Source organism: Nycticebus coucang, chromosome X (assembly GCF_027406575.1).
Source record: "Nycticebus coucang isolate mNycCou1 chromosome X, mNycCou1.pri, whole genome shotgun sequence".
In the NCBI taxonomy this organism is placed as follows: domain Eukaryota; kingdom Metazoa; phylum Chordata; class Mammalia; order Primates; family Lorisidae; genus Nycticebus; species Nycticebus coucang.
In genome coordinates, this window is record NC_069804.1 from 149,686,161 (window position 1) to 149,706,453 (window position 20,293).

Consider the following 20,293-nt stretch of genomic DNA (forward strand, 5'->3'; position numbering starts at 1 on the left):
TTGGTTTATCAAAGATTAGGTGGCTGTAAGATAAGATCACTCTTTTTAATTTTAGTGATTCTAAAGGTTACATTAACCTTCCTTTACCCTTTTCCTCTAAAGCAGGTCATAAGACCTTGACGTGAGAGGTGCATTCCTTATACCTGGAATGTCTTTATCTCTGAGCATTAAGGGACACAGAAGGGAATCTGAACAAACAGGCCTTGCTAAGTTCCCCCAGTTCATTACCATCAGCTCATACCCTTTTGTCGTCCTATCCTATTTCTCTATGACTGTCTACTCTTCATCTAACCTACTATAAAATATACTCAGGTTTAACTGTTTCTTTGGGTCTTCATTTCCTGTCATATAAAGCTTGTATTACATAAACTCAGATGATTTTCTCTTGTTAGTCTGGTTTGTTTCAGGGACCTCAGCCATGAGACTTGGATTGGTCTAAGATAGTTTTCTTTTCCTACGTTGATAAACTGTAGTGGTGATACCATTATGAATTCCTACCAGGAATGCATAAGAAATCTAGCTGCTGTGCTCCTTGCTAATACTTGGATAAGGTCACTCTTTTTTTTTTTTTTTTGTGAGACAGAGTCTCACTTTGTCACCCTTGGTAGAGTGCTGTGGTGTCATAGCTCACAGCAACCTCAAACTCTTGGGCTCAAGTGATTTTTTTGCCTCAGCCTCCCAAGTAGTTGGGACTATAGGCGCCTGCCACAATGCCTGGCTATTTTTAGAGATGGTGTTTTGCTCTTTCTTAGGCTGGTCTCCAACTCCTAAACTCAAGCAATCCACTCACCTTGGCCTCCTAGAGTGCTGGGATTACATATGTGAGCCACCGGGCCTGGTCCTAAGGTCATTTTTTTTTAATTTTAGTGATTCTAATAGATGTGATTTTATCTCATTGTAGTTTTTCTTTCCATTTTGCTAATGGTGTATGACGTAAAGTATCCTTTTGTGTGCTTACTGGTTATCTGTGTCTCTTCTTTGGTGAAATGTGTATTCAAATGTTTTGCCCATTTTTCAAAAGAGCTTTATTGAAGTATAATTGACATACAACTTAATGAGTTTGGACATACACATACATTCATAATACAACCACCATAATCAAGATAATAAACATGTCCATCACCTCCAAAAGTTTCCTTGTATCTCCTGCTTCCTTTTTTTGTGGTAAAAATGTGAACTATCTTGGCAGCGCCTGTGGCTCAGAGGAGTAGGGTGCTGGTCTCATATGCCGGAGTTAGTGGGTTCAAACCCAGCCTTGGCCAAAAGTATAAAAAAAAAATTGAGAACTACCCTCAGGTTTTTAAGTGCATAAGACTGTGTTGTTAACTATAGGCACTTTATCATACAGCAGATCTTTAGAACTTGTTCATCTTATTGCCCATTCTTAAATTGGATTGTTTTCTTATTCTGGATACAGACTCCTTATCAGATGTGTTTTGCAAGTATTTTCTTGAAGTCTGTGGCTTAGTTTTTCATTTTTTAGTCTTATCTTTTGAAGAGCAGAAGTTTGTATTGATGAGGCTCAATTTATTGATTTTTTCCTTCTATCGTTCATGTTTTGTTGAGTCATAGCTAAGAGATCTTTGCTTAACTGGAGGTCACAAATAGTATTCTCTTATGTCTTATTCTAGAAGTTTTCTAGTTTCAGCTTTTATAATTTTATATATGATACAAGGTAAGAGGGTTCATTTTTTTTTCATACAGATGTCGAATTGTTCCAATACCATTTGTTGAAAATACTATCATTTCTCTACTGTATTGCTGTTGCACCTTTGTCAAAAACCAAGTGACCACATACATGTGGGTCTACTTGTATACTTTCTAGTATGTTCCATTGATCTATATGTCTAGTCTTATGCAATACCACACTGCCATGCTTACTGTAGATTCATAGTAAGTGTTGAAGTCAGAATGTTGGTCCTACAACTTTGTTCTTTTAAAAAATTGTCCTGGCTCTTTCACTACAGATGTCCTTTGCTTTTCCATAGAAATTTTAGAATTATCTTGTCAGGTTCTACAAAGAAGCAAAATGTCATTTTGGTTGCAGTTGTGTTGAATCTATAGAACAATTTGGGAAGAATTGACACCTTAATCCTATTGAGTCCCTGCTCCATGAACACAGTATGCCTTTCCATTTATTTATGTCCTGTTTATTTCATCAATGTTTTGTGGTTTTTAGCATATACGTCATACACATATTTTGTTAGATCTATCCCTAAGTATTTCATTTTTATTATGCTATCACAAATGGTAATATTTGTTACATTTCAATGTCCAATTGATATGCAATTAATTTTTATATATTAACCTATGACTTTATTAAATTCACTTAATGGCTCTGGTAGCTTTTTTGGATACTCTTTGGGATTTTCTAGATAATCATGATGTCTACAAATAAAAACTGTTTCATTTTTTCCTTTCCTCTCCTTTCCTTCTTCTTCTTCTTTTTTTTTTTTTTTGTCTGTCTTTTAACTTTATTATGATCCAAGACTGGGGAGAGGGATGGGGTGGGAGGCACTACGTCACTCAGGAAACACAGGTCCTTACACAGCTTCAAGTTGGAAGAACTGGGGGAAGAAGAGAAAGATCTCTTCCTCCTTTCTAATGATGGCAACTTAGTGAGAAAGTCTGGCCCAAGGTCAGCTGGATGTCAGGTGGCACAGTTTCCTTCAAGAGGCCAACTTTTGACCTATGTAGCTACTTTCCAGTAGTAGAGGAACTACCTGGGAACTGAGCTATGGCAGGGTTCTTCCTCTCCGCAGGACAAACAGCTGTGCAACCACAGCAGGCAAAGCCAGCTGACATCCAGTCAGTGTTCATTCCCTTCACCAGTCCCTGGAAGCCTCTGAGCCGGGGGCAGTTCTGGTTAGTTCCTGCCAGTGGCTTGTGGTGGCATGCTCTGGGAGGGGCAGCAGACAGTGATCACTTGATAAGCTTCACAGAGACACGGATCTTAACATCACAGAGGAAGATGTCCATGAGGTTACAGCTCACCTCCTGTGCAATCTGGGAGATCAGGTGGCCCTTTGGACCAATCAGGAGCCTCACATGAGATTCTTCAGGTACCAGAAGCTTCTGTTCAATCACTAGCTCCCCACTTGGTCCCTCTTCCCAAAACACTGTCTTCTGCTGCACATTGTAGGGCACCTCCTGGGGCAGATATTCTAGGAGCTTCACTCGGATGATTTTGGCACAGATCTCTTCAGGTGTCTGGCTTGTGAGAACTCCACTGTGGAACTCCCAAGGCCAAGGCTTTGCCTATGCCAGGAGGTAATTCTTTAGTATTTTCACATCCTCCTGGCTTAGGGCTGACAACATGAAGATCTCCTGGAAGTGGGGCCAGCCAATTCTCTGAGGGCTTCCCACAGACTGTGTTTTGGCCCTAGCTGCGGCACTGGGGCCATCTGTGCCAAGGTTTGAGTGGAAGGCTTGCTTTATCTTTAGCTTTTTGCCATTGACCACCTCTTCAGTGAGGGCTGCTGTAAGCTCCAGGAGAAGTGACTTTTTCTTCAGGCAATCTACCTCGTTCATGACAAGGATGCTAGAGACCTGGGAGAACTGAGTCAAGCACTGGAGCACCTGGGGGTTGAGCTGGTTCCAAGTCCACTTGTCTGAGATAGCCGCAAGAACAATAATGAGACCAGTAGAGTCTATACTCTTCTGTGGATCTTCCAACCAAGAGAGCTCTAGGTGGTGCCTCTTCTGTTTCACAGGATTGATAATGCCAGGTGTGTCCAAGAGAATCACCTGTGCTTCCTTCTCTGTGATGACACCCAGAGCTTGACAGCGAGTGGTGTGCACCTTCTTGGAGACAGGAAACACCTTTTGGCCCAGTAGTCAATTGGAGAGTGTTGACTTCCCTGCATTCGGAGCTCCCAGGAGGACCACTCGTAGGACCCAGGGATTCTCAGGTATGTCAGGGCGATGAACCGAGAGGAGTTCCTGCTCATCTCCGTTGACAGTATGATATTGAGGGGAGTTTCCCTGTGATGTGGAGACCCAGCTACAAGACCCTTAACAATGATTGAACAAGCCCAACCCCGTGCCGCCTTGGGGGCAGCCATTACAGCTGCAATGCCATTTCTTCCTTTTCAATATTTATGCCTTCTATTTCTTTTTTTCTTCCTTAATTGTCCTAGATAGACCCTTCAGTACAATATTGAATAGAAGTGGCAAGAGCAGACACCCTTATCTTGCTCCTGTTCTTAGGGGGAAAGCTTTCAGTCCTTTACCATTAAGTACGATGTTAGCTATGGGTTTTTCATAGATGCCTGTATCAGATAATATTTTTCTCAATTCCTACTTTCCTGAGAAGCTTTTTTAAAATCATAAAAGGATTTGCATTTTGTCAAGTGCTTTTTCTGTATCTATTGAGATAATTATATGGTTTTTACTTTTCAGTGTGTTGATATGTTAAGTTGCACTGAGTGATTTTAGAATTTTTTTTTTTTCCAGTTTTTGGCCGGGGCTGGATTTGAACCCATCACCTCCGGCATATGGGGCCGGCACCCTACTCCGTTGAGCCATAGGCGCCGCCCGTGATTTTAGAATTTTAACTGGTCTTGCCTTCCTTGGGTAAACCCTACTTGATCATGAGGTATCTTTTTTTGTGAATTGGTGGATTTGATTTGCTAATAATATTTTAGGGGAAATTTTTTTGTCTATGTTAATGAAGGATATGAGTCTGTAGTTTTATTATAATGTCTTTGTCCAGTTTGGTACTGAGTGGGTTATAGAGTTATTTTTCAACTAGTGGGCTGAATTTAGGGCTGGTTTGAGTTAATAAGGCTTTAAGGCCAAGTTTCTCTTAAGGGCTTTCCTTTGCTTTGCTTTGCTTTGTCTTTACTCTGCTAAGCTACACTACCGACTGACCTTTCTTCGTGCAACTGCAGATGGCGCTGGACCCTCAAATAGTCCCCCTACTGCTCAGCTCTGGATTTTTCTAACTTCCTTCTTTGCTCTACTTCCAAACTGACGACATAATGCGCAAAGTGGCAGAGATCTGCTTCCTGTATGTGATAGCTAATCAGACATGCTGGAATTCAGGGACCCGAGACAGACTTGCAATCACATCTTTGTCTATGCTTAGGGTCGACTTGAATGAGCTCCAGGGTGCCAATATACACTGTCACCAGGGGCCAAGAAATGCTGAGGGGATTGCATCCAGCTTGTGAATGGGAACACTTTCAAATCATCACCTGCACTTAGCAAAGATTTGAGAGTTCTCTGTAGTACCCTGAGTATTTAACAAGCATTCCGATGCTGAGTAATGATTACAGCTGTACATAAAATAGAAAGATTAGAGTCTCAGTTGCCTGCTTAATATGTAAATGCATCCAGTTATGTGTGAGTGCTTTTAATGAAGTAACTTGTGCTTCTGCTTCCTACATTGAGAGTGATTGATGAAAAAAAGTACTCTACAACCCCATTAGAATCTAGCAGCCAGCAGGCCCTTTGGAAGAGCTCTGGAGTTGCTAGGAGGCAGTGGTTCAGGGGTTTACCCTGGCTTTATAATTGATTTCCCCTTCTATGGGCATTAGGAAGCAGACTTCCTTATCCCCATCTGAGCTCAGTGAGTTGTTGAAGATAGATTGTGAAATAGCTGTACTCACTTGTTTATCTTAGATTGGTTCTCATTCCAACATATAGGGATGTATGGACAATAAACATAGCAGCTACCAGGCACTGTGCCGAGTGCTTTGCTTATATTATTTCTTTCAATTATCACACCAATCTTGGGAGATAGAAATCAATATACCTCCACTTCGCAGATAGACAAACTGAGGCTCAGAGAAGGTAAGTCCCTTGTTTCACCTCACCCTATCAGTTAGTGGCTAGGCTGGGTTTCAAATGCAGACCTCTATGGATGTTGACCCCAGGCTCTTATCATAACACCTCAGTCTCTCTCTCATTGCCCAAGATGGTGACATCTATCTGCAAGAATTATGTCACTAACCTGTAACTGGATGATCTTGGAAAGATGAGGAGTGTTCTGTGTGTCTGTGATGAAGAGCTACATTCAGACAGTGGCTAGGACTGGGCACTTCCTTCTGTACCTTACCACACACACTGCTCTTGGCCTTCCACAAGAAGAGCAGGTGATTTCAACTGAATCTCTTCTGAAGTCTGGCTCAAGAAGCATGTATGACTCCTTCCTGGGATCTCTGTAGTACTGGGGGGCTTCTCTCCATCTGCAGAGGCCTCACATTGGCTAGGGAATATTTCTCTACTGCGTGTCTCTACTCAGGAAAAAAATTATATCTGGCATTTATTATGCACCAGGCACTTCTCTAATCACTTTTTATATGTAGTATATATGCATGTGTGTATATATATAAAATCCTCACAACAGTCTTGTGAGAACCCTTATAATTTCCATTTCACAGATGGATAAACTGAGGCACAGAGAGGGTAAGTAATTTGCCAAAGTCTCCTGGTCAGCCAGAGGCAGAGTTGGGCTTTGAACCCAGAAAATGTAGGAACCCTAGACCTGTGCTGGTTTGTAAGGTAGCCACTACCCCCACTTGGCTATTTATATTTAAATCTAAATAAATGAAAATGAATGAAATAAAAGATTCAGTTTTTCAATCATGGTATTGAGCACATTTTAAGTGCTCAACAGCCACATATGGCTAGTGGGTACTTTACGGGCTGGTGGATGTATAGAACACTCTGATCATCATGGAGAATTCTATTGCACAGCTGGATTCTGTGTTTTTAATTTACATGCCGTGGCCATTTCAGAAGAGAATCTGAGCACATCTCTCTACATTCTTGGGTTAATTTCCACTTATCTTTCTTTTCAATCTTCCATCCTTTTTCTTTTTTTTAAATTGAGGGACAGGATACAATTTTTAGCCAACTTTAAAGGCCAGGCTTTAAACTCTGATCTATGTCTTATCTATAAAAGCTACCCCAATACGAACATCTTGAACTCAGGCTCCTATTAATACTTGCAGGGTATCTGCTGTTGGCTATGAAGGCTTATCTGTGGTGGCAGATGTCACAAAATTTTTGCATTGACCTTCATTGCTTTCATTAGTGTTTGTGTATTTAATGTGTGGCCCAAAGACAACTCTTAGATTCCTAGCAAGCTTGGGGTTGTGGTTGGACACCCCTGGTAGAGTTTAAAGAGCTACAGCCGCTACTCAGGATTTTGTGTTAGGAACTGCAGAGTTCCTTTCTGGAAGCTCTAAGTCTTGGGGGGTGAAAAAAGATGCCAGTGTTCCTCCAGACTTTGGCCCTTATCAAATCAGTCTGATGTGTTGCCTACAAGGGAAAAAATAAAGGAATTTCCAAATATATGTCATAGAAATCTGCAGCAGTTGTCCTCTGGTATATTGATTTACAGACATTGCCATAAAACTCCCCAGGGTTGCGGCAAGCAAGTTATTGACATAGATTACAGAAAGAGATTTTTGTGGATTCTAGGTCTAACAAAGTGGGGCCTTCTTTACCAACAGGTGGCTATCTATGGGGTGGGGTTTTAGGGAAATTAACAAGGTTCTATCTCCTCCACCCCAAAATAAATCTCCCTCTGGGCCTTCCAGGAAGTGTGTGAGGCCTCCCCTACTTCAGAGGAAGGGCTTGCTGTTTACTTGTTAGCCAACTTATCACTTCAGGAGGACTTGGTATTGCTCATTTCCCCCCCTGGGGCTCTGAGTGAGACAAGGGCAAGGGGAGGACCTTTTGGATGGGTAGGGAGTAGTTTGCTGAAAAGTTGCAGACGCACCTGATGCACTTCATTTAGTTCTGTCTTTAGACTTTGGCTGTGTCTGCAGGTTCAAATTCAGGAAGGAAGCTTTGCAAAGACTCTGTATCAGCACAATGCCTCCTCTAAATGTTTCTCAGGGTATGCCAGGAGCAGGATTTCAAGAATGATAATAGCAAGCTTTCAAAAAGAGAAGAGGAGGCTACCAAGTGGTTATTTGTAATTAGGGCTCGGCATCTGTGGTTGATGAAGCAGGTGCTTTGCTTCCATATTGACAGGAGGTGGGGGAGAGTGGTGGCAGAGGCTATTTGTTCTACCGGGCATCCAGACCCTGGGGAAAAGGTGACTTGGACAGTCCTTGTCTGACTTAGTGCTGTCCTCTTCTCTTGTTCTTATTCCTCGAAGCAACCTGTTGCCCTTTTCAATATGCATCACAGGACCCATCACAATATTACAGTAATAACAACTCCTTCAGCCAAATGACTGGCAGCAATTTCTAGAGCATTTTCAAATCTTCGATCTCGTTTCACTCTCACTCTTCCTACTCTTCTATGAGGTAGGAAGGACAGCAATGTTATCTCCATTTTAATGGGGAAGAGATGAAGGCTGAGAGGGGCCTCCAGGTTTCTCTGCAAGGTAGGGTTTGAGTGGGCAACTGACTGGAATCCCAGATACCTGGCTACCCTTCTGCTCCCCAAAGCTTCTAGTAGCTCATTCTGCTGTCTCCCTTTTTGGGCCTTTTGGAGGGATAGACAACTCTGGTTGCCCAGAAAGGGAGACACCACAACGGGGACAAGGAGCTCCTTCTTGGGCTTGAGTTGGTTAGAGAGTTTGACAGTACTTACAGCTTCTCTGGGCTCTTTTCTGCCTCACTTTTTTCCTTCAGACTTCCCCCGTCTGAGCCCACTGTCTGTCTTTTCTCTGGAGTCTGGAAGCCCCTCCAGGTGTTTTTTTTTTTGTTTTGTTTTGTTTTGCCACTGCACTGGTATAGATAGTATCGGCCCAGGAATCCAGTAACATTCTGTACTGCACTATATTGTACTGTCCTCTCTTCTAACTTCTTGTACTAGATGTCCACCGTGCCTTGCTAGTTGATGATGCTCATGGGGATGGAGCCATCCTTTCAGGACGCTGGAGTGCCTGAAACAGCAGGTTAACAAGGGTGTACTTTATTGTGTGGGCAGACATTAGCCATGTAAGGGTCAATGTGCTAGGAGTTAGGAGGAAACCCAGGGAACAAGGTGAGCTCTGGGATGTTGTTGCAGAAGGACAAGTAGGAAGCGGAAGGAGCTTTGCAGGGCTAAATGAGGGGAAGGAAGTAGCTCAGAGATGCGATCCAATAAAATATTTTTTTGTCAATTTATTGATATAGCTGGCTTCTCACCTTCCAGCAAATGGTTTCAATAAGATGGTCACTGATAGAGTCAAATGGAGAGACCGGCCCGAATAGAACCAACCTGCCCAAATAGAACTGATCTGCCCAGGAAGAAATGAGTACATGAATGTCTCACACAGGAAAGACTGAATGCACCAATCCCTACCCCTCCGACCCTTTACATTCCCATCCACCTTAACTCACCTGCTGACTTCCTTCTCGAACTCGGCTCACCCGCACCCAGGTGGAAATAAAGGCTGCGTTGCCTATACAGAACCTGGACTCTGATTTCCTTTCGTTTCACATTTTGGGAATAATCTTTTAGTTTCAGTCTTTGACTTGTCAGTCACAACTCCCAATTGTGTTGTATTTGTCTTTTTGTCTTCCTCCCTGCTTTTCTGTAAGTGTTTTTTTTTTTTTTGGTTTTTGGCCGGGGCTAGGTTTGAACCCGCCACCTCCAGCATATGGGACCGGCGCCCTACTCCTTGAGCCATAGGCGCCGCCCAGCTTTTCTGTAAGTGTTGAGGGCAAAGGGGTTTAGTTGTATTCCCTAGTTCTTAGCATAGAAAAAGACCTGGAGTAAATGCTCAGAAAATACTTGTTTGTATGATGGGAATTTTAGAACATTGTTCATGGAAACTGACAACAAATACCTAACAAGGACTGCAGGTCCTTAGCAGAGTCTTTCCTGGTTATCTATTGGGCACCTGGATGGAGCGAACTGGGGTCCTGTTTAGGCTGGCACAGGACCTGACTAACTAGAAAATCCTTGGCTAAATGGAGCCCTGGTGTCTGGCAGAGGTAATTTATCCCTAAGGGCCTGTTAGAGAAAAGTTATTCTGACACTTATTAAAATGGTAAAGAAGACTTTATTCAAGGCTGTTACAATAGCGGACAGAGACCGAACGCAACTCCAAATACAACGAGGACAAGTGGGGATTTATAGCCAACGAACAGAGAAAGGGAGTCAGTGATTGGAAATTACTAAGAGGAGTTTGATTAGACATCAAAGGTAAGGGGATTCTTGCTAATGGCAGGCCTAGGACTTAGACATCAAGGGTAGGGGATGAGAAATTTGGTCAGATGTTAAGAATGATTAGATATCTAGGGTGGGGGCATTTTTATTAACCAACTAAAGATTCTTTGGTAAAAGAAGGCTAAGGACAGGGCCAAGGACAAGGCCTAGTATCACAAAGGGCTTAGAGGAAGCCTGGCTAAATTTTGATCAGGGAGGGAGTCTTCCTCGGGCCTAGCCTGCTGGGGCGTTAGTTTTGCTCATTATGGTTGGCATTTGCCACACTGCTGAGACCTCCATTTACCTGTTCATAGGCAGGCATAGTCGGTGGGAAACTGAAGCTGATACCAATGTTTGCTCAGTGGAGCCACCTATTAGAATCACCTGGGAAACAGGTTGAAAAATACTTAACACCTGTGCCGAATCCTGTACCTACTAACTCCAAGTGAATGGGGAGCGGGATGAAGCATCTATTTGTTTAAAAAGCTTTCCTGGTGACTCTCATTGTCAGCCAGGTTTGGGAACCCTACACTATGGGAAAGTGAAATGGAGATTGACTAAGAGGACAATAGACAGGGAGAAGTAGGGGAGCCTGGTGTCTGCTTTGGTCCTTTTCCCCCGACAGACAAGGGTTCAGTCCGCGCTTCGAGGGGATCATCATCTGTCTACTCATCAAAGTGGCAAAGTAAGTGAATATTGTCTGTATTATGTTACCTTTACTTCTCAGACCTTTTTTCTTGTCCCTTTGGGGCCTTTGTTGCCCCTCAGACATCTAGTACCCTCACCTTCTCTCTACTATCTTCTAAATGAAAACTTGCTCTCTTGAAAGAGGATAATTATTGCTCACTAAAGTTTGCATTGTTGATAAACAAGACCAGCATTTTAATAAATGACAAATTCAGAAATTAAAAGACTAGAATCAGGGCCTGTGATGCCATGGGCTGCATGCAGATTTTGTGAGGACGTTTTTTGCTTATCTGTGATGTCAGATATCAGAAAAAGTATACATGGACTTTTTTTTGCTAATCAGCTTTCCTTAGTGTTTGTGTATTTGATGTGCTGCCCGAGGCAACTCTTCTTTCAATGGGTAGCAGAGGGAAAAACAAGGTTGGACACCACTGGACTAGATACTCCAAAGTAGGAAATTCAGTATCTGAAAGGGGGCAGGGAGGTTTTGTGTGTGGTGTTCTGTCTAAATGTAGGAGGCAAGGGAGGGCTCTCTAGTATCCTACAAATGACACAGACATACATACAGAACCGCTTCCTTTGCTGTGCTTAGAGTCAGTTCATCTACTTTGGTTATGCCCTAGATTACTAGGACTTTCTGGGAGATATTAGGCAGAGTACTACCTCTTTCCTAAAAGGACAGAAAAATGAAAGGCTTAAAGCTAAACCCTGACTCCCAGGTAAGATGCAGCCCCCACTAAAATAGCACTATGTCCTCAAAACTTTGTCTCATTGGTTTATTATCAGACGAGGTCAGGACATTATTTTTGGCAGCTTCTAAAAGCCACAGCTTGTTAGAAAAAAACTCTTCTTCCTGAGGGTTTAATACAACTTGCTCTCATTCTTTCTCAGGAGTGCTCTAGCTTGCTCCATCGCTCTTTCTTTTCTTGGGCCTCCTTTTAAAATGCTAATTAAATTTGCTTGATCTCCACTCCCCCCCTTCCCCAGCTTATTTTGGAGATCAAGAAAGAGAGCTTGATGCTTATAAAAGATGTGCTTGTCTTTCCACCTGAGCTACCTTTGTATTTCATTCCCTTTTATTACAGGAAATTGTGTCGGGGCCCTAAACACTAACATACATAACATTGATTGTATTCTGCATAACAAATTGGATTAGGATAATTAGCACACAGATGTTAAAAAACCCCCGAATGCAAATCAATGCAATTAGTCATGACTTAATATGCTATAATTCACACATTGGAATGTCTTATTGTGATTATACTATTTTAGAACTAAATGCTTTAACCAAAAAAAAAAAAAAAAGAAGAAAGGAAAAGAAAAGAATTCTTTTGCTCTGGTGCTGCACGTGCTCTGAACAAGAAATTGTTTTATGCTAATCTGGAATTTCACTATTCAGAATTATTATTAACTAATCAGATCCTTCAATTTCTCTTGCCCCCTTTTATAGAGAGAAAGCCGCTTCTTTGGCAAGACAATTTCATGCACAATTCAACTTGAATGCCACCATTATGAACAAAGGAATTTGCACACGGATGCTTTTGACAAACATGGCTTTAGAAAACTGAGCCTTGGGGGGTGAGGGGCAGCTCCTCATCTTCCCACCACACTGATGGCTGGGACTCTGAAACAAAGCAGAGTGCAAGCAATTGGAATGGATCCAAGTTAGCCGGCAAAGAGTGGACCAGTCACAAGCACAGTAGGTTCAGATCTGTCACAAAGGGTTGTGCAGCTTTGTGCCCAGCTTAGGGGGAGGGGGAGTGGGGGTTAAACTCTAGCTCTGGATTCATGCTCCAAGCTGTGCAACAGGAACGGTGTATATCTGGCCCAAGGAAAGGGTGCCTTTTCCTAATTCACACAGAAGTGCCTATGGGTATAAGGCAGGAGTTTGGTTAGAGAGAAATAATACAACTAGCATTTGTAGAAATTATAGCAGCTGGGACCCCTGGACTCTGAACTGTGAATTCAAATCCAATTCTTAAATGCTTTTTTTGTTCCTTTGTTTCAAGTACCTCATAGTGCTCTGTGCTTGCTCCTAGAACCTGTCATCTAGATCTTTGTGCTTGTTCTGTATGGGAATTCTGTCAGAGCTCTGTACACCCAGGTGATCTGGGGGATCCTGGAGGGTTAGGCTTGTTCCATTATGATCCTCTCTGGAGTCCTGCCCCTGCCACCTGCCAGATTTAGCAAATAAAACTACAAATGTCTAGTTAAATTTGAATTTCAGATATATAATTGCTTTATAACAAAGTATGCCCTATGCAATAATTTGGACATATTTATACTAAAAAATATGCCATTTATCGGAAATTCAAATTTGAATGTTCCGTGGTTTATCTGGTAACCCCACCCCTACTCTGGCACAAAGTATGGAGCTCGATGATTAAAATAGATCTAGGCCAGTGGTTCTCACACTTGAGTTTTTGAGACTGAGTCTCACTTTGTTACTCTAGGTAGAGTGCCATGGCGTTCATAGCGCATAGCAACTCTTGGGGACAAGTGATCCTCTTGCCTCAGCTTTCCCAATACCTGGGACTACAGGAGCCCGCCACAACACTCAACTAGTTTTAGAGATGGGGTCTTGCTCTTGCTAAGGCTGGTCTTGAGCTCCTGAGCTCAAGCAATCCACCCACGTCAGCCTCTCAGAGTGCTAGGATTACAGGCGTGAGTCACCCCCGCCCGCCCCACAATTGAGTTTCTGATTCAGCAAGTCTGGGCTGGTGCCTGAAAAAAATCTGCATTTTTAACAAGTTTCCAGGTGATGCTGCTGCTGGTTTGGGGACCAATTGCTCTAGTACAAGCTCAATAAACAGATCCAATGGGAATGAGGCTATTGTTGGTAAGCTGATAATAAACAGAAAGCTTCACAGACGTCTTGTAGGGTTTGTGGGCTCCCTGGCAGTGCTTCCTCAAGGTGCACATCTGTTCAGCTCTGCTGATCCCATCTCCCTCCCTGCACAATCCTTCTTGCTTGCGTTCACTTGGCAATAAGAAAAGTTGTGGTTCGCAGTTGTTGCTTCCAGTATTGTTTTCACCTCCATCAACTTTAACTCTCCTACCTCTCTGCCTCTTTAGGTGCTGGCTTCTTTCTGTTCTCTAGCCCAGGATGGCAAATCTACATGCCGTGGGTGCCACTGAGCTCTTATTTATTTGTTTCCTACGTGGGAAGAAATCTTTTGGAGACTGCCAGCAACTTTTAATGAGGACATTGATCTTCTTTGAGGCTTTCTTCTTTGTTCTGGGCAAGTCACCAGAATGACTCTTTATGGAGACTGAGATTGAGGTCCTGAATTTCTACTTGAAGTCTAAAGTTATTGTAACAAGTTGGGATGAAATGGCATGCTCAGCTAAAATCCAGGGCTGAGGAAAGGGCAACAAAACTTCTGAGATGGCTGGCCCGTACTGGGAGTCCTGAGGTGCACAGAGGATTGGGGGATATTTCTGCCAAGTCTCTGAATCCACCTCAACCCAGCCTGACTAGTGGTCAGGTTTAAGTCACAAGCAAGGATCCACGTGTATAAAAGAATCGGCAGACCCCAGGCCTACTTTATCTTGAAATATTTGTCTGGGGCAACCACACCTCAGTGTTCCCCTGGGTGATAACAGGGGAGTTTGGCAGAGAGTTTGGCAATTAGACAGGACCTCATAGGGTTCTAGTTAGGCCCAGAAACTAATTTTTTCAGAGATACATGGACTCACGATAACCTAATCTAATCATGAGGGATAGTGCTATAAAGCCAGAATTCCAATTTACTCATTTTCAGGGGTACAGATAACTATTAATCAGACTAGAGTTGACATGTCAGCTGATAAGGCCAGATCTGAAAGCAAAGCTAAATGATAGCAGAAGCTTGTTTAGGGAGCAAGGAATGAGAACTAGGGGGAACTCCTTGGATTATCTTTTTTTTTTTTTTTTTGGTTGCAGTTTTGGGCCAGGGCTGGGTTTGAACCCAGCACCTCCGGCATATGGGGCTGGTACCGGTGCCCTACTCGTTGAGCCACAGGCACCACCTTTTTTTTTGAGACAGTCTCACTTTATTACCCTCGGTACAGTCCCATCGTGTCACAGCTCATAGCAACCTCAAACTCCTGGGTTTAATTGATTCTCTTGCCTTAGCCTCCCGAGTAGCTGGGACTATAGGAACCTGCCTATATTATTTCTTTTTCCTTAATAATCTTTTTTTGAAATTTCAGATTAATATGAGGGTGCAGATGATTAGGTTACATTGTTTGCATTTGTTATGTAAAAAGTCCAAGTGGTAGTTGCGCCCTTCCCCAGGAAGTGTGCCATATACCTTTATACTGTGCCATGTATATGAGAGCACACCAACCTCCTCCCCCTGCCCCTCTCCCCCTCTCGGCTACTTGAGTTTAGTTGTGTTTTTCTCTTGTGTGCGCATGTATTAGTCCAACTACTGGTTTCATAGTATTGAGTACATTGGAGACTTGCTTTTCCATTCTCACGATACTTTACTAAGGTGAATGTTCTCCAATTCTATCCAGATTAATAACAAAATATGTAAAGTCTCCATCTTTTTATGGCTAATAGTATTCCATGGTATGCATGTACCACAGTTTGTTAATCCATTCGTGTTTTGATGGGCACATGGGTTGATTCCACATCTTGGTGATTGTGAATTGAGTTGCAATAAACATTCTAGTACAAATGTTCTTATGGTACATGGTAAAAATGATTTTTTTTTCTTCCAGATAGATGCTTAGTAGTAGGATTGCAGGATCAAATGGAAGGTTGACTTTTAGTTCTTTGAGAATTCTATGTCCTGTTATTTTTTAGAGATAGGGTCTTGCTCTTGCTCAGGCTGGTCTCAAACTTCTGAGCTCAGCAATCTGCCCACCTTGGCCTCCCAAGTACTGGGATTACAGGTGTGAGCCACTGTACCTGGTCACTTTGGGTTATCTTAATGGCATCTGCCATTCACCTGTGACAGCACCCCCGTCCGAAATAGATCAGACAGCAAGGACTAAATACTCATATGTGTACGCGAGAATTAACTCTCCTGGACTAAATAACACATTGAGTTTCTTCTTTTTTGAATCACTTTTTAGATCTCCACAGTTCTCTCTCCTTTGGTTAACACATCTTTCTTTAGCTCCAATTTACTGTGCAATGAGTTATTAGCAGCATTACCTCAAACCAGTGTTCTGAGGAAGGAACATTGTTCTGCAGGATGACAATTGATGTTTTTCAGTTAAAAATGTTTTTTCCAGGGGTGACATTGAGGTAAATAGGTTTCTTTCCCACAGGATTTCTGAGAGTCTTTACTGAACCAATGTACACTGTGAATTTCCAAAAGAAGGCTAGAGTCTGCAAATTTATTTGAGCACTTAGTTGTATTTTTATAATGTTATGCTAAGAAAATAAGCCATGCACAGAAGCACAACTACTGCATGATTTCACATATAAGTCAAACTGACAGAAGCAGAAAATAAAATGGTGGCTACTAGAGACTGGGGGGGCAGGTAAGAATGATCAAAATTGGTCAATGGATACAAAGTTTCAGTTAGATAGAATATATTTTTAGGATCTACCAAGGTGTATTGTACAATCTGGGGACCATAGTCAATAATAATGTATTGTATCATATATTTCAAAATTACTAAACAGATTTTGAATGTTCTCATTGCAAAACAAAAGTATGTGAGGTGATGGACATGTTGATTAGTCATTTCACATAGTATACATATATCAAAACATCTTATTGTTTCCCATAAAAAGATATAATTACCTAGGAATTAAAAGTACAAATTTACAAATTATGAGGGAAGTTTCAGCTCTTGTAGCTCAGTGGCTAGGGTGCCAGCCACATACACCAGGGTTGAACCCCGCCTGGGCCTGCCAAACAACAGTGACAACTAACACAAAAAAAAAATAGCCGGGCATTGTGGCAGGCGCCTATAGTCCCAGCTACTTAGGAGGCTGAGGCAAGAGAATCATTTAAGCCCAAGAGTTGGAGCTGTGATGTTGTGGCACTCTAATGAGAATCATTTAAGCCCAAGAGTTTGAGCTGTGATGCTGTGAGCTGTGATGTTGTGGCACTCTAATGAGAGCGACATAGTGAGACCCTGTCTCAAAAAAAATAAAAAAAAATTATGAAGGAGAACGTATTGGTTTCCTATGACTGCTGTAACAAGTTAGCACAAACATAATGGCTTCAAACAACACATTCATTATCTTACAGTTCCACAGTTCAGAAGTGCTGAATCAAGGTGTCAGCAGGACTATGTTCCTTCTGGAGGTTCTGGACAGGACTCTCTTCCCTTGCTCTTTATAGTTTTCAGAGACCATCAACATCCTTGGCTTGTGGCCCCATTCTTCATTTTCAAAGGTAGCAAAGTATCTTCAAATCTCTCTTCTTTCTGTCTCCCTCCCTTCCTCCCTCCTCACTTCTGCTCTGTTATCACATCTCCTTCTGACTCTGACACTCTTGCTTCCTTCTTATAAGGAACTGTGATTACATTGGACTTACCCAGATAGTCCAAGGTAATCTTACCACCTCAAGATCATTAACTTAATCATCTCTACAAAGTCATTTTTGCCACATAGGGTAACATGTTTATCCGTCTCAGGAATTAGGATGTGGACCTCTTTGGGTTGAGTTGTTATTTTACCTACCGTAGGGAGCAAAAGGCTATGGTATTAAACATGCAAATACAGTCATACTATTCTGAGATTATGTTGGAGTTAAACTTGATCAGATTTGGGAGTTCTTGACATTTCGCATCTACCCACTTTGAGGTTACAACGGGCTCCTACAGATCTGACAGAATTCTCAGAGGGTATTTATTATCTACAAGATCTAATGCTCTCTACTGGTGAGGCAATAGCAAAAGCTCCTGGATGGAGGAGGAAGGGCTTATGTACTAAAGAAGGGGATTTTTTCCCCAAGGCTTCTTCTCAGAAACTTAACCATTCTCAAAGAGACCAAAGTCATGAAGAATTCCATGGTAGTAGGTTAAAGTTGCTTGTTTAATCGAAAATAGAGATAACCTATCATTTGAAATGGAAATCAGGGCTCCAGAATGTCTTAAATGAGAGTGTTACCATTCTGGGAAACCCCCTCTTGACGTGTGAGCATGAAAGTAAGGTGACCTTTTCATGCTACTTGATGTATTTGTGACAGGTGCTATGCTGTGTTTCAAGAAATTGACACCCAAAGTTCTTGGCTTTCCTGCAGAGAAAACATGATCCCTTCCTTCTTTCTCTAAGAAAATTTCACTGTATTTCATGATGATGATTATAACTCTTGACTTTGATCTAGTCTCTGCTAGGTATGGAATCCTCAAAGCTGACTATGTCACCAGAAACCAAACTGAAGACCAGATGGATGTTATTGAGATTCCTTTAAATACTGATTTGACTAAGAACAGTAATTTCAACTTAAGCACCTGGATATGGCAAAGATTCCCTTGCAAAGGACAGGAATTATAATTCAGATTGTTGAGAAATAGTTCCTCATGTGTCTTTGGATCAGTTTGGGGAGATACATATGAGAAGTTCCCAGTCATCTCTTTCTTACCAAATTCAATAATCTTTTTTTCACTGTAATGTTTTTCTCATTTTCACTGAGACTGACTACCCTAACTTCCTAAATTTTTCTTGCTTATTTTGGCTTCAGTGACTCCACCTTATTCTAGTTTTCCTTCTACGTGTATCCCTCTGACCACACCTCTGATTTATTTCTTGGTTCCTCTTCTCTCTTCTTCATTCTAAATGCAGATTCTTCTATTGATAGTTTTTGATATTATCCTCCTTTCTTTATGTACGCCTTCATCTACTCATCCATTACACATTGTAAAAAAATGTTTATTTATGTTTGGAGACCTGCATTGTGTTCTGGGGATACAGAAATGTATTAGACACAATCCTTGTCTACAGGGAATTCAAACATTGGGGAAGGAGACAGGCAAGAAATCAATGAAAACAATATAGTATAATATTTAGTATAAAATATATATGCCATGTTTTATGGAACCTCATGACAGGGGCACCTATTTGTGTTTCTAATTGCCACGTCTTTATCTGTAAGTAACAGAAAACTCAGAGTGACTTAAGTGATGAAGATAAATACTATTTCTTTTTCTTTTTTCTTTCTTTCTTTTTCTTTTTTTGGCTCAGGGCTGGGTTTGAACCCGCCACCTCTGGCATATGGGGCCAGTGCCCTACCCCTTTGAGCCACAGGTACCGCCCCTTTTTCTTTCCTTTTTTTTCTTTCTTTCTTTTTCTGGATACAAAGTCTCACCTTGTTGCCCCTGGTAGAGTGCCATGGTGTCAGCAACCTCAGATTCCTGGGATCAAGAGATTTTCTTGCCTCAGCCTCCTGAGTAGCTGGGACTACAGGTGCCTGCCATAACACTTGGCTATTTTTTTTTTTTCCTAGAGGCAGAGTCTCATTTTATCCCTCTTGGTAGAGTGTTGTGGCATCACACAGCTCACAGCAACCTCCAACTCCTGGGCTTAAGCAGTTCTCTTGCCTCAGCCTCCCAAGTAGCTGCGACTACAGGCGTCCGCCACAACGCCCGGCTATTTTTTTGTTGCAATTTGGCCAGGGCTGGGTTCAAACCTGCCACCCTTGGTATATGGGGCAGGTGCCCTACCCACTGAGCCACAGGCATCGCCTTTTTTTTCTTCTTTTTTTTTTTTTTTTTTTTAGTGTTGTGGTCTCACTCCAGCTCAGGCTGGTCTCCAACTCATGAGCTCAGGCAATCCGCCCACCTCCGCCTCCCAGAGTGCTAGGATTACAGGCATGAGCCACCGTGCCCGGCCAATACTATTTCTACTATTTCTTTCTTTCTTCTTCTTCTTCTTTTTTTTTTTTTGTAGAGACAGAGTCTCACTTTGTCACCCTCAGTAGAGTGCTGTGGCATCACACCTCATAGCAACCTCCAGCTCTTGGGCTTAGGCAATTTTCTTGCCTCAGCCTCCAGAGTAGCTGGGACTACAGGCGCCCGCCACAACGCCTGCCTATTTTTTTGTTGCAGTTTGGCCGGGGCCGGGTTTGAACCCGCCACCCTCGGTATATGGTGCCTGTGCCCTACCCTCTGAGCCACAGGCGCTGCCCTCCAGCCAATACTATTTCTTTTAACAAAATAAGCAAAGGCACAAAAGTTCCAGAGTTGGTCAATTCAGTATCTCATATTCCTTTCAGAATTGCAAAAAAGGCTGTGGCAATTGTAGGTATCATATGTAGAAATATTGACCTAAGGAAAAGGTGTTGCCTTCAGTACATATAATTTTATGAATAAGAAAATCGTATTTTTGAAGCCTTCACCCCACTTTCCTCTAGGATCCACTAGCTAGGATTACCTAAATCAACTCATGACGTGAGGAATAAATCTGCCATGATTGGCTTGGACTAGTGGATCTTAATTTTGGCTGTACACGAGAATCACCTCAAGGGCTTTTGAAAAACCCATGCTCAGAACATTCTAGAACAATTAAATCAAAATCTCTGACTGTGGATCCAGGCATCAACATTTTTAAAAC

The 20,293-nt window shown here is 42.2% G+C and overlaps 1 pseudogene; it reads right to left on the reverse strand.

Annotated features, from left to right (window-relative positions):
• Positions 1-2,918: 2,918 nt before the first annotated feature.
• LOC128577039 (GTPase Era, mitochondrial-like) overlaps positions 2,919-20,293 on the reverse strand; it is a 28,800-nt pseudogene continuing 11,425 nt past the window's right edge.